The sequence below is a fragment of the Macrobrachium rosenbergii genome, chromosome 21 (genome assembly GCF_040412425.1).
Source record: "Macrobrachium rosenbergii isolate ZJJX-2024 chromosome 21, ASM4041242v1, whole genome shotgun sequence".
Taxonomy (NCBI): domain Eukaryota; kingdom Metazoa; phylum Arthropoda; class Malacostraca; order Decapoda; family Palaemonidae; genus Macrobrachium; species Macrobrachium rosenbergii.
Window position 1 is genome coordinate 38,101,218 of NC_089761.1, and position 13,295 is coordinate 38,114,512.

General features: G+C 33.5%; 1 protein-coding gene across 1 annotated transcript in view; it reads right to left on the reverse strand.

The window, feature by feature from the left end:
- The window catches only part of LOC136849958 (uncharacterized), a 272,614-nt gene extending 264,657 nt beyond the window's left edge, over nucleotides 1-7,957 (reverse strand). Inside the window, exon 1 of the mRNA XM_067123484.1 lies at nucleotides 7,487-7,957. The gene's annotated coding sequence lies outside the window, so the exon portion shown is untranslated. The remainder of the gene's footprint in view (nucleotides 1-7,486) is intronic.
- Nucleotides 7,958-13,295: the final 5,338 nt, after the last annotated feature.

A 13,295-nucleotide genomic window follows, 5' to 3' on the forward strand; every position in this document is an offset into this window, starting at 1 on the left:
TTTATGTGAAAGGACACCTCTCTCTCTCTCTCTCTCTCTCTCTCTCTCTCTCTCTCTATCTGGCTTTGACTGATGACTAGTTTATGTGACAGTTTATGACACCTCTCTCTCTCTCTCTCTCTCTCTCTCTCTCTCTCTCTCTCTCTCTCTCTCTCTCTCTCTATCTGGCTTTGACTGATGACAGTTTATGTGAAAGGACACCTCTCTCTCTCTCTCTCTCTCTCTCTCTCTCTCTCTCTCCTCTCTCAAATTTGCATTCCATTTTTCAATAGGTTATTTGATTAACTGTCCTCTCAGCTTGTACTCTGTGCTTTGCTGATGAAGAGATTCCTCTCCACCTCCTAAATTTTTTAACTCAGTCACTGAAATGCTAGCCATTTCTTTCATGCGTCACATGGCTGTGGATAAAGTTTCTCTCTGTCTGTCTGTCTTTCTGTCTCTCTCTCTCTCTCTCTCTCTCTCTGTTAACTATGTCTTTTGGCGATGAATTGGTCCAATCGGCAATCAGGAAACAGCTGAGTTGAAAGAAAGTTACTAGGTAATCAATTAATGTATGCAGCAAACTCACATACAAACACTCACACACACACATATACATACACACACACGTATATATATGTATATATATTTATATATATTTCAATAACTACTATATTAATAAGAAAAATTCCATATCTCCATTTCACGAGTATAACGCAATGTGTTTGAGGTTCATGAACGATATTCATTTGACCAGGAACGTTAAGTAAATTCAATTAACCAACTCAACTGGTCTCTGGAACTGACCCTAGTTATCAGTCAAAACACGATGCTGCAAGATTTTGCCAAAAGCCAATTCTACGATGCACTTTTATAGACTTTAAGGTGAAGCAATTCAATTCAAAATGTTCCGCTGACATTAGCTGTTTTCCAAGTTTCTCCCTCCGACATCAACTGGTTTTCTAGGTATCGCTAACTCGTCAACATTTTACTGACATTATTTGTCTTTTCATCTTTTAATTTTACTGACATTATTTGTCTTTCCATCTTTTACTTTTACTAGCGTTATTTGTCTTTTCATCTTTTACTTTTACTGGCATTATTTGTCTTTTTATCTTTCTACGTTTACTGACATTATTTGTCTTTTCATCTTTTACTTTTACTGACATTATTTGTCTTTTCATCTTTTACTTTTACTGACATTATTTGTCTTTTCATCTTTTACTTTTACTGACATTATTTATCTTGTCATCTTTTACTTTTACTAGCGTTATTTGTCTTTTCATCTTTTACTTTTACTGGCATTATTTGTCTTTTTATCTTTCTACGTTTACTGACATTATTTGCCTCTTCATCTTTTACTTTTACTGACATTATTTGTCTTGTCATCTTTTACTTTTACTGACATTATTTGTCTTTTCATCTTTTACTTTTACTGACATTATTTATCTTGTCATCTTTTACTATTACTAGCGTTATTTGTCTTTTCATCTTTTACTTTTACTGGCATTATTTGTCTTTTTATCTTTCTACGTTTACTTTGTCTTCATCTTTTACTTTACTGACATTATTTGTCTTGTCATCTTTTACTTTTACTGACTTTATTTGCCTCTTCATCTTTTACTTTTACTGACATTATTTATCTTGTCATCTTTTACTTTTACTAGCGTTATTTGTCTTTTCATCTTTTACTTTTACTGGCATTATTTGTCTTTTTATCTTTCTACGTTTATGACATTATTTGCCTTTTCATCTTTTACTTTTACTGACATTATTTGTCTTGTTCTTTACTTTTACTGACTTTATTTGCCTCTTCATCTTTTACTTTTACTGATTATTTATCTTGTCATCTTTTACTTTTACTAGCGTTATTTGTCTTTTCATCTTTTACTTTTACTGGCATTATTTGTCTTTTTATCTTTCTACGTTTACTGACATTATTTGCCTCTTCATCTTTTACTTTTACTGACATTATTTGTCTTTTCATCTTTTACTTTTACTGACTTTATTTGTCTTCATCTTTTACTTTTACTGACATTATTTGTCTTTTCATCTTTTACTTTGCTTTTAAAACAGTGCTGATAGTTATTTATTTTTCAGGTATCAATTGTTTGCCAAAAGTTTCCTGATATTATTTATATTTTCCTGTTTTACTTTCTGTTTAAAATATTGCTATCAATGACTGGTTTTTCTTATATCAATTTCCTGTCAGAATTGTATTGATATTAATTGTTCTATCACTTTTTCCTATCTTTTGAAATATTGCTGACAATTATTGGTTTTTCAGGTACAAGTTGCTGGTTTAAATCTTACTGATATTTATATTCCTGTCATGTTTTTCTTACTATTTAAAATGTTACTGATAACCATTGGGTTTTCAGGTATCAATTGCCTGTAAATATTTTACTGACATTAACTAGCATGTCATGTATTATTTACTGCTTAAAAGTAAAAGTTATTTATCGTCTCTCCATGTTTTACTTCCCGGTTAAATTCTTAAATACATTAACTGGCTTCAGTGGTCCTCTGCCTGGTTAAAATGTCACTGACAAAAATTACAATTCTCGTACAACTAGCCTGTTGAAGTATGAATTAATTTTTGGTTTCATTTTTCACTTTTAAGTTAAAATGTCACCGATATTAGTTGCCTTTCGTGTTTCACTTTCTAGTTAAAATGTTAATTTCACATTTTATGTATAATTCAGGTGTTTAACTAGTCCTCTCTCAATGTTTTGTCTGAAATAATTCAATTACATTAATGGCTTAGGTTCTGGCTAATGCCTCAAACTTCACCAACAGGCATTTTATCTATTAATTTGATTCTTTCGTTTTCTATCCAATACCATTTAAATATTCTGTCGAACTTCTAAACTTAAACCATACTGACTGGTTTCCCCAAGTCACCCTCCGTTCTAAAACCAGCCCGAATATTCTGTTTCAGTCAAGTGTCCCACCAACATTAAACAGCCTTGCTGGCGACACCCTCTAACTGTCAGTGTGTACTTAACACTTATTCACCCCAGCACGAGCTGGGGACACGGTTGATTAACCTTCTATTCATATCACGTCGTCCCTTCTATTTCTCTAAAGGGTTCATTGATGCAAGCATGTTATATGACCTTCACTTAATCCCCCAACGTTCATTGACCTTGAAAGATCAAAGAATGAATCGCGTCACATTAGTTATTCCATTTGTTACCCAAGACTGACTTTTTTCGGTCATTAGTGTCAAAAGCGGATTCGTTTACTGGCAGTTATTCAGGCTACGGTAGTAAAAATCCTGAGATGTATAATCTATGATGTTAAGATCCCCTAGGCTTCTAGATGTGTCAAGTGTTGCCCAAAAGGGAAGATAATCTAATATGATTAACAGAACGAACAAAAGTAATAGGAGAATAAAGGAAAAATATGAGTCAAAGTGTTACATATTAGGAAGATAATCTATAATTACTGATAAAACAAACAAAAGTAATAGGAAAGTAAAGGAAGAATATATGTAAAGGGTTGCCCAATAGGGAAGATAATCTAATACGAGTAACAGAACGAGAAAAAGCAATAGGAAAGTAAAGGAAGAATATGTGTCAAGTGTTGTCCACCGGAAAATGATATAATATGATTAACAGAACAAACAAAAATTTTAATAAAGTAAAGGAAGAATATGTATCCAGTTTTGTCCAATAGGAAAAATAATCTAATACGAGTAATAGAACGAGAAAAAGCAATAGGAAAGTAAAGGAAGATTACGTGTCAAGTGTTGTCCAACAGGGAAGATAATGTAATATGATTAACAGAACGAAAAAAAAAAGTTTTAGGAAAGTAAATGAAGAAATAGGATCTGCTACCATATTAAAAACGGTTTCATGGTCCTGCCTACATAAAGGGCTGACCTTCATACGTAATATGAATGAGATGGGCCACAGTCAGTCATTTTTAACTCGAAGTCCAATATATTCTACAGGAATGACATTTCGATTTCTATTGCAGGCTCGAATATGAGGGGAGGGGGTGGGGGAGGATATCAATGGTTAACCGAATTCTTTTGATATTTGCATTTCAGCTGGAATATTTTAACATGGATTCCAGCAGAATTTTGAAGCTCAGCAGGAGATGGGATAGATACATTATCAAGCTGTGTTAGTATATAATGAACTCAGATATTTCTATGTATTTTTCTGTATATAATAATGATAGTCCATATATAATTAACTCCACTTTTAGATTGTATATTTTGTTCGACCTCTCTTGCCGCTGGCCTAAAACACATCTGAGCTCCAAAATAGTAGGTAACGTCCCTGTAGTCGGGACTTTTCGTCTTTACAGTATTATATAACCTTCATTTTTTTATAGTAAAATAAAACATTTTTCTTTCCTTACGCTTTGAAAAATATAGTTTGTATTTATATGTCTTATCAATGCCATCTATAGTGTGTAGAATCGATTTTTTTAATAGCCTATGAAAGAAGCGAATCTGATATATAAAACATAATGGCAGATTTCCATACGAAATTTTTATTGTTATAGGAAGGCATTATACCTAGAGCTACCCTCCGAATTATCTAATAATTTTTGCAAATTAGTACGTACAATACATTGAATAAATAATGAATCGATTCATTCATTCACACGATCTGATAAAGAAAGAATAAATAAGATAGCAATATAGCATTTAGTACTTTAGAAAAAAACATTGGTAATTTAGACACTAAAGTCATACATATTAGGAGACATTTTTTACAAACATGAGAACATATTTCTTAAAAAAAAACATTGAAGTAGGGCGTGGCGTCCTTTATCCATTAGCTCAGGGACTGGAAAGGATACTTATTACATTTTATAGCGGATTTACAGCACTCACGAAAGAGCAACCTATATCCAGATTATTATATGCATTACCCTAGATATAATACACACCATTTCATTTGCTTATTACATAAGGTTGTATTGTTAGAGTTCTGCAGTATATCACAAAGAACCTTTCTTATTTCGAATACGTAAACTCATTACCCAACATGTACATTACCTCATTTACACATTACTTTACAGAGGACTGAAACAGCGTGGTAGCTTTAAAGAGTTCATTAGGACAAAAGATCAACGTATTACCGAGGCGTTGCCTTGCTCTAACTACAAAATATTACGTTTAGATTTTGACTTTAAGGAATATTGACATATATTTTTATTTATCAAACATGTTACTTGTTATCTAACACACATAACCCTTCATCTGTCCGCTTTATCATGAGAACAAAGGCCCTAGGTTCTCATGCTACATTTTAGAAATTCATTTCGTGTGATTTTAAAACAATTGATTTTATGTATTTGTTAATGCTTCTATTAAAATATACTCACAGTAGCATGAGTCTTGAAATGGTGAACCAAATCCACGTTATACACTGGTACAAATATATTTAAAAATAAAGTTGAACAGAGAGCTTTCGAGTATCTGTACAATTCCCAGGTTGAAAAGGGAAATCGTACAAATTCTCGAAAGCTCCCTGTTTAGCCATATTCTTAAATGTATTTCTACTCGTACATAACTGTGTAATTGTTTCTCCAATGCTTTAATTTTCAGCAGTTACATTATCTAACATATAAACCGCTTCTCCGACGAGTTTTATTACTTCATTGCAGTCATCCTGATATGAGGTACATTGCATGGTATATCTGCAGAGTTCATTTCGAGTCATTACATATACCTATTTATCTAGACAATACATTGTAGAAATAATGACACTATCTAGATTTCTAACCGTCGCAAAAGACGTCATTATCACCAAACTGTTTCATATATTAGTGTGCATATAACCCCATTTACATATTTTATTAAAGGAGCGATGGCTTACGTATAGTTCAAAGTGCTTTCCATGAATAGTGCTCGAGAATTAATTCAAACTGAGATACGACTTTATTTACAGATTTCACTGTACGAACAATGACACCACCGCCTTTCACTGTATCTTTAAAGACTTCATTATCACTAAAGGGCAACATTCCATCCAACCCTAACGACGTTTGACACTCGGGTGCCCCAAGAAGGAGCAGACGTCTCCTAACGCCTGTGACTTCAATAATTTTTTTTTTACCCTAATGTCCTCGTGAGGTCATGAGAGGAATCTCTCGGAGCCATTGAGGTGGGGATGATGGTGGAATTCTAACACCTTATGCTGATGGGTATACTCTCTCTCTCTCTCTCTCTCTCTCTCTCTCTCTCTCTCTCTCTCTCTCTCTCTCTCTCTCTCTCTCTCTCTCAAAGTAGATTAGAAGAGTTACTCTCTCATTCTCTTTCTAAACGCATTTTGGAATGTATAAATATTATTTTTGATTGATACACCAACTTCAGGAAATAATATTTCTTATCGTGAAGCTAAACTGTCTGTCTGTCTGTCTGTCTGTCTGTCTGTCTGTCTGTCTGTCTGTCTCTCTCTCTCTCTGTCTGTTGGTTTCTCTTCCATGTTAACTGGCAAATGTGCAATATTTTATGGCCATTTCAACATTTTAATAATGTGGTGTTTCTGGTTTACGTGCAAATAATCTCTCTCTCTCTCTCTCTCTCTCTCTCTCTCTCTCTCTCTCTCTCTCTCTCTCTCTCTCTCTCTCTCTCTCTCCATTGCAGACTGTTAAAGAGGCAAGAAAGATTTTTCCGATTTATTTTAACTTGAACGCTTCAGTACTTCCCCATTTTATTAATTTCAAACTTTCTCTCAATTACAGCCTTACAATGTAAAGTGTATTCTTATTCTCTATACAAAACTGGAAAGATACTATGGAGAAATAAATTCTTGAGTTATTTCTCCATAAAAAGTTATTCATGTCTTTCTACCCAAGTTTCTTCCTCTCATCATAATATCCAGGTGTTCATTTGCACACACTCTCTCTCTCTCCCTCTCTCTCTCTCTCTCTCTCAGATGATGAAGCTTGGTTTTATCTTCAAGAACTCTTCCAAAATGCGTTTACCTTATGTCATATCTCTTTCTCTCTCTCTTTTAAGAAATTCCTCTTGCATAATATGTTTCTTGATGTCCAGAAATATATACTACATAATATCAAACAAAAGACTTTTAACAAATGAATATATATATATATATTTTTATTTTATATTGAATACTAAAGGCATGAAAGTGGATATCCTTTATTCAGTAAAAAAAGAACAGAAACAATTATATATTTACATCATCAAGATGTTTGTTTAGGTTAGGAAGGTTATATAGCAGCAAAGACTGTTGCTCTAAGGCGCAGTAAGGTGAGAAAGGGAGTAAGATACCTGGTGTGGCCCTCAGGACTCTAACCAAGTGGTAGAAACTTTTCATTACCAGATTTTAAAGTCGGCGATGTCCTGCAATAAGTTCCTATCAGTTTTGTAAATTATTCTCTTCCGGGGGCTTGTCCCACCCCCTACCTCCTTTTTCCCCCCTTTTCCCCCCTTCTTTTCTGGGCCTGGGCAAGATAAAGGACCTGTCCCAGTGCCCATGAATTAGAAAAAAATGGACCAAACAAGATAACAACTTACCAGACAAGTCTGTGCCGAAGCCGAAAGGGTGTACTAAACTTTGGGTGAAATATGCTGACTTTATCAAAAAAGTTTATTTGCAAGTTCGCCGTAACTTATTCTTGAATACTGAGAGGAGAAAAAAATTCATCTGTCTCGTCCCTTCACTTCAAACGACTGCACACGGAGTTAAGTAGAAAGTTAGAAATGTATGCTTCGGAGAAATGAAAAAAAAAAAAGAGTATAGAAATGAAACCTCGATTATGAAAACGTAATTTTAAATGTCACTTCCATTTTGAAATAGATCTCTCCAGTTCGCAGCCATCAAACTGGCAAAAAGGCAAAAGAATAAGTATTATAGACAATACTTCGCTATACAGAGTTTCAGATCCTAGACAGCCGGGCGCATAAGTCAGCTGAAACTGATCGACAACTGGGCGATATTCGGATCGGGGATTTGGCAGAGCGTCTGCAACAGCCGTCCGCACACAGCGAGTGCCACCAGAAGACTGAATGGAAGCCAACTCGATCAGCTCTGGGTCGCTCCACCAGCATTTCACCTCAGCGGGCTCTAACCCACTCGCAAACACGGTCATACAACTCGTAAAACAATTCCAAATTCGCGTTTCAGCTTTGTCCGATGGAATTAGCGAGGTTAGGTGAATTTTAAAATGGCAGTAGCGATTGGTAGGATGTTCATAAGTAGCAATTTGGTTCTCAGTGCTACAGAGGTTGTCACGCCATTTTCAAATGGTCGATGACTCAAAGTTGTGATTAAATCCTTGACTCTTTTCAGTTCACATCTAGTGGAGGTTTGGCTACTTTTGATACCACTAAAGCCTCTACTACGGATAATAATGCATATACAGAAAATTGCTAAAAATTATCGTAATCTCTAGTTATTTAAAGACTTTAGGAGTTGACATCCCAAACCTTTCTTGCATCAACTTCATTTCTTTTTAGGGCATGAATACATAAATATTCATTGTTATTTAAAGTATGATAACTGTACTGCAAAGTTATAGCAAATAGCTGGGAAACATTTAGTAGCAACCTTAGTTGTCATAGAGATATGAAAGCAGGTTTGATTGTTATGATTTGAAGGGTTAACCATTAATCTCTATGCATCTCTGAATTATTAATATTAATAGTAGAAAATTCGTTTACGAGTATGTAATTACTAAATCGTAATAATGTGGAATCATGGACGGTAAAGGTTTGTGTAAAAGTTTGACACAATCTATTCAGTATTTGTAATTTCCAAATTATAAATTTCTACGAACCGAAAAGGAAAAAGATTTACCAGGTGCTGAAATTTTAGTTTTGCCATGAGGAGAGGCATGATACCTTGAAAAGTAAGTCAAGGTCGCCGATATTGAGAGCAAATGATAAGGTCATTTACTCTGATCATGAAGAATGAAGATGGAAAGTGAGAATATTTTTACTGCTACGAGATTCTTCATTATAATGATGGGAACAGAGTGAAGATTAATAGTGATAACTATGTAATAAAAATCTACAATTATATAGTAAATTGCATTTATATGTAATATATAAAACACAGACTTTCGAACACCTGGACGGTGTTCATCCTCAGTGTTTACGTTCAAAATACCGTTTCAGGTGTTCGAAAGTCTTTGTTTTGTCTTTTACATATTCATACAATTTACTACATAACTGCTGATTTTAATTACAGAAAGTTTTCACGAGATTTTGAATTTCTTAACAATAATTATAATATTTCCGTTAAGATGTTTATATTCTGGTGGTTAACATATTAATACAAACTTTATTACGAGTGTACCTATGATCCAGAAGACAGGATCTTCCCTTACTAGCCACAGAGCCGAGATCTATGCCTTTGGAAGTTTGAACACTTTAGAGCTTCAGTTAACCTAAGGAGTTATTTATGTATCTGGTCATTAGTCGACTGTTAAGGGCTACAGCTATGGCGAATAAGGCTTTAGCTTAGCTGTCTCATCCCACGAAGATTTGTGAAAACCACAGCATTAACGCGTTGCTCTTTGACAGCTAATAGCAATGTCTTTTGCATCATAATAAAAAGCATCTATCTCCACCAGCACTTGAAGGAAAGTGTAAAAAAAAAAATAAATAAAAAAATGTAATGAAACTGAGCCTTTAATAGAAGCTCTAATTCACAAATTGTACGTCCATTCAGTGACAAGAATAACAAAAATTAAAATAAGGCTTTTAATAGAAGCTCTAACTCTTAAGCTGCACCTTCATTCAGTGACAAGAATAACAAAAATGAAAATAAGGCCTTTAATAGAGGCTCTATTCAGTGACAGCTTCAGGTCCAACTGACATAAAAGCGACGGAACACACACGAGAAGTTACGCCTGGCAAATGTGAGAGTACCGAACGGCGTGCCGGATTACATTTTTCGCGCAAATTACATTCGACGTTTCTGTCGTCATGCATTTGTCATTTCCCGATTCGCGGAAATAGGTTTCTGTTTATGACGTGACTGGTTTCTGGTGTGTCTATCTGCCATTCGGCTTTTTGGCTTCGTCATATTTTTAGATGAATATCTACGAATTGAATTTTAAATGTTTGTCGATCTGCTAATCATCCTGTACTCATCATCTCTTCCTCTTTCTCTCTCACTTTCTCTCAGCACTTGTCTGTTGAATATATATCATAAATATATATTCTTTGATAAAGAATATATAAATACATAAAATCATTAATGTTTCGTAGGGTTGTGTCATTGCATTTATTCGTGCGAGTTTCATACCCTGAAAATTCGTAAACCTGTCTCATTTGTTTTTATTCTTTATTCATCTCTCTCTCTCTCTCTCTCTCTCTCTCTCTCTCTCTCTCTCTCTCTCTCTCTCTCTCTCTCTCAGAAACGTGCAGTTTAGGCATCACTTACCAAAGGGAGGTACTAATTAATCCTTAAAATTAATCAATTTCTCACTATTTGTCATATTAAACGAAAAACGAGTAAGAGGTATGAAACCTTTTATGATGACAAGTATTCGTACTCGTGCTTAAGATCCGGCAGCGAAAAACAATTGTAAACTGAACCCTTTATGTTTCCATCCTTTTATTTCTAATGAAACCTTTCTTCCTGTACCGGAACTATGGTCGACATGCGTGAAATTAAACAGCTGCACGGGATTTGGAAGCATGGGCCCTACTTATGTAGGGAGACATTATGTTTTGCTTGACACAAAGAGGGGCATTTTAAGGTTTGGGCAAAGGTGTGTGTGTGTGTGTGTGTGTGTGTGTGTGTGTGTGAGAGAGAGAGAGAGAGAGAGAGAGAGAGAGAGAGGAGTAATTTAAATCCATGCTTATAGCTAGTACTGAGCGAAATGAAGCAATAGAGGCTGAGATGTATCGTCCTTGTGACCACAAGCTCTCGTGCACACACACATGTATGTATGTATATATATATATATATATATATATATATATATATATATATATATATATATATATATATATATATATATATATATATATATATATATGTATATATATATATATATATATATATATATATATCCTTATGCCCATAAGCTCTCGTGCACATACATAAACACAAACACACACACACACACATAAATATATATCCTTGTACCCATAAGCTCTAGTGCACAGACACAAACACACACATACATACATATATATATATATATATATATATATATATATAAATATATATATATATATATATATATATATATATATATATATATATATATATATATATATATATATATATAGAGAGAGAGAGAGAGAGAGAGAGAGAGAGAGAGAGAGAGAGAGAGAGAGAGAGAGAGTGTGTGTGTGCGTGTGTGTGTAGTGTGTGTGCAATCTTATCAGTCCAAACAAAGCTGTCTAGCTGCTCACGCACCAGTTCATTACCCGCTTGAAATTCCCTACTGCTTCCGTCCTTTGCAATGTCCTGCAGGCAAACAGCTCACCAATCATTCTGCCCAGAGCTATCCGTTTCCTGCGTGTAAACAACGAAATTTATGACTGCCTAAATAAATCTATGTCCCCCTTCCAGCCGCTCTGTTTGCATACTGTGGTAGACAATTTCTCGCATGGCGTTGGACCCAGTAAAAGCACTGATATTCTCCGGCAAAAATTATGCAATGGAATGCATAATTTTAAAGCGATGACTCTGTGGGTATGTCGTGGCGGAGTTTATAAAATAAAATGAATTTTTTGCGGGATTTGGAAAGGTCGTTTTTGTACAAGTGTTCAATGTCTGAAAAGCTTCTTTTCTCCTTAAAATTGGGGTACTGTGACCTTTTCAACAAAATATGAAGAAGATGACAATAATTGTAAAAATTTTTAACAAGCATATAGATTGTTTCTTTGCAAACAATGTGTGTATGAAATGTAGAACCAGATTAAAAAAAACCAGTTTTTTTTCAATTGTAGCAGAGAAAATGTTACAAACAACGTGAATCTTCTCAAAAAAAAAAAAAGAAATCTTGCAAACCGAAAGAGGTGTTCTTACAGATATACAAAATAAAACATTTCAACAGATAACACACAGACACACACACACATACACACACACACACACACACACACACAGAGAGAGAGAGAGAGAGAGAGAGAGAGAGAGAGAGAGAGACTGAGTTTGAGAGAGAGAGAGAGACTATTCTTGGCTTACTTTCGGGTGATTAAGAGAGGTCGTTTTGAGGCACATAAAGAAAATTAATTGTTAAGGTAAGGTACATTAGAATGAATAATGGAGAGGGGATGCTTGTGGGATCCCTAAATTGGACGGGGAAAAGTAATAAATAAATAAATGAATAAATAAATAAATAAATAAATAAATAAATAAATAAATAAATAAATAAATAAATAAATAAATAAATAAATAAATAAATAAATAAATAAATAAATAAATAAATAAATACAAAGTACGTGTATGACTATACAAATATAGACACATGATACACGTGTACGTACATATGTGCACACATACAAACGTACACCATAACACATACACAAAAACACACATACATATATACATACCCATATATATATATATATATATATATATATATATATATATATATATATATATATATATATATATATATATATACATACATTACATACATACCCATACAGACACACACACACACACACACATATATATATATCTATATATATATATATATATATATATATATATATATATATATATATATATATATATGTGTCTGTGTGTCTGTGTTTTCTGTCTGTATGTCTGCCTGTTGTATATGTGCTTGAATAAAACTGCATATAATTACCCTTTACTAACAACAAAGATTATCTAAAGAATAAAATAAAAATATTGCCAGATTTAACGGTAAGTATTTTGAGATAGTGATAGCATATTCGGCTTCCTCTTTGCAAATAGAGAAACCTTCTGTGAAAGCTTCTGGCTTTCTGCCCTTGCTGGGTCTTGTAATCTGAGTTGCATTCAGAATTAGTCCCCTTTAAGTGAGACTCCATGTTAGCCTACTTGTCATTTTTAGACAGTTGTTTTACTTATGAGTACTTTGAAGAATGCTTATTGCCGTTAACGTTAGTGTTATCATTTAGGAAATCTGCCTTAATTACTTTTAGTTCTTTTTAGATGTTATTTTTATAAAGTTTTTATGTTTATTTCATTTTAACTTTAATTAATTTGAAGGCCTGATATTCTTTATACAAAGTTTTACATTATTATTATTATTATTATTATTATTATTATTATTATTATTATTTATTATTATTATTATTATTATTATTATTATTATTATTATTATTATTATTATTCTAATACAAAGTTTCTAATTACTGTCATCTG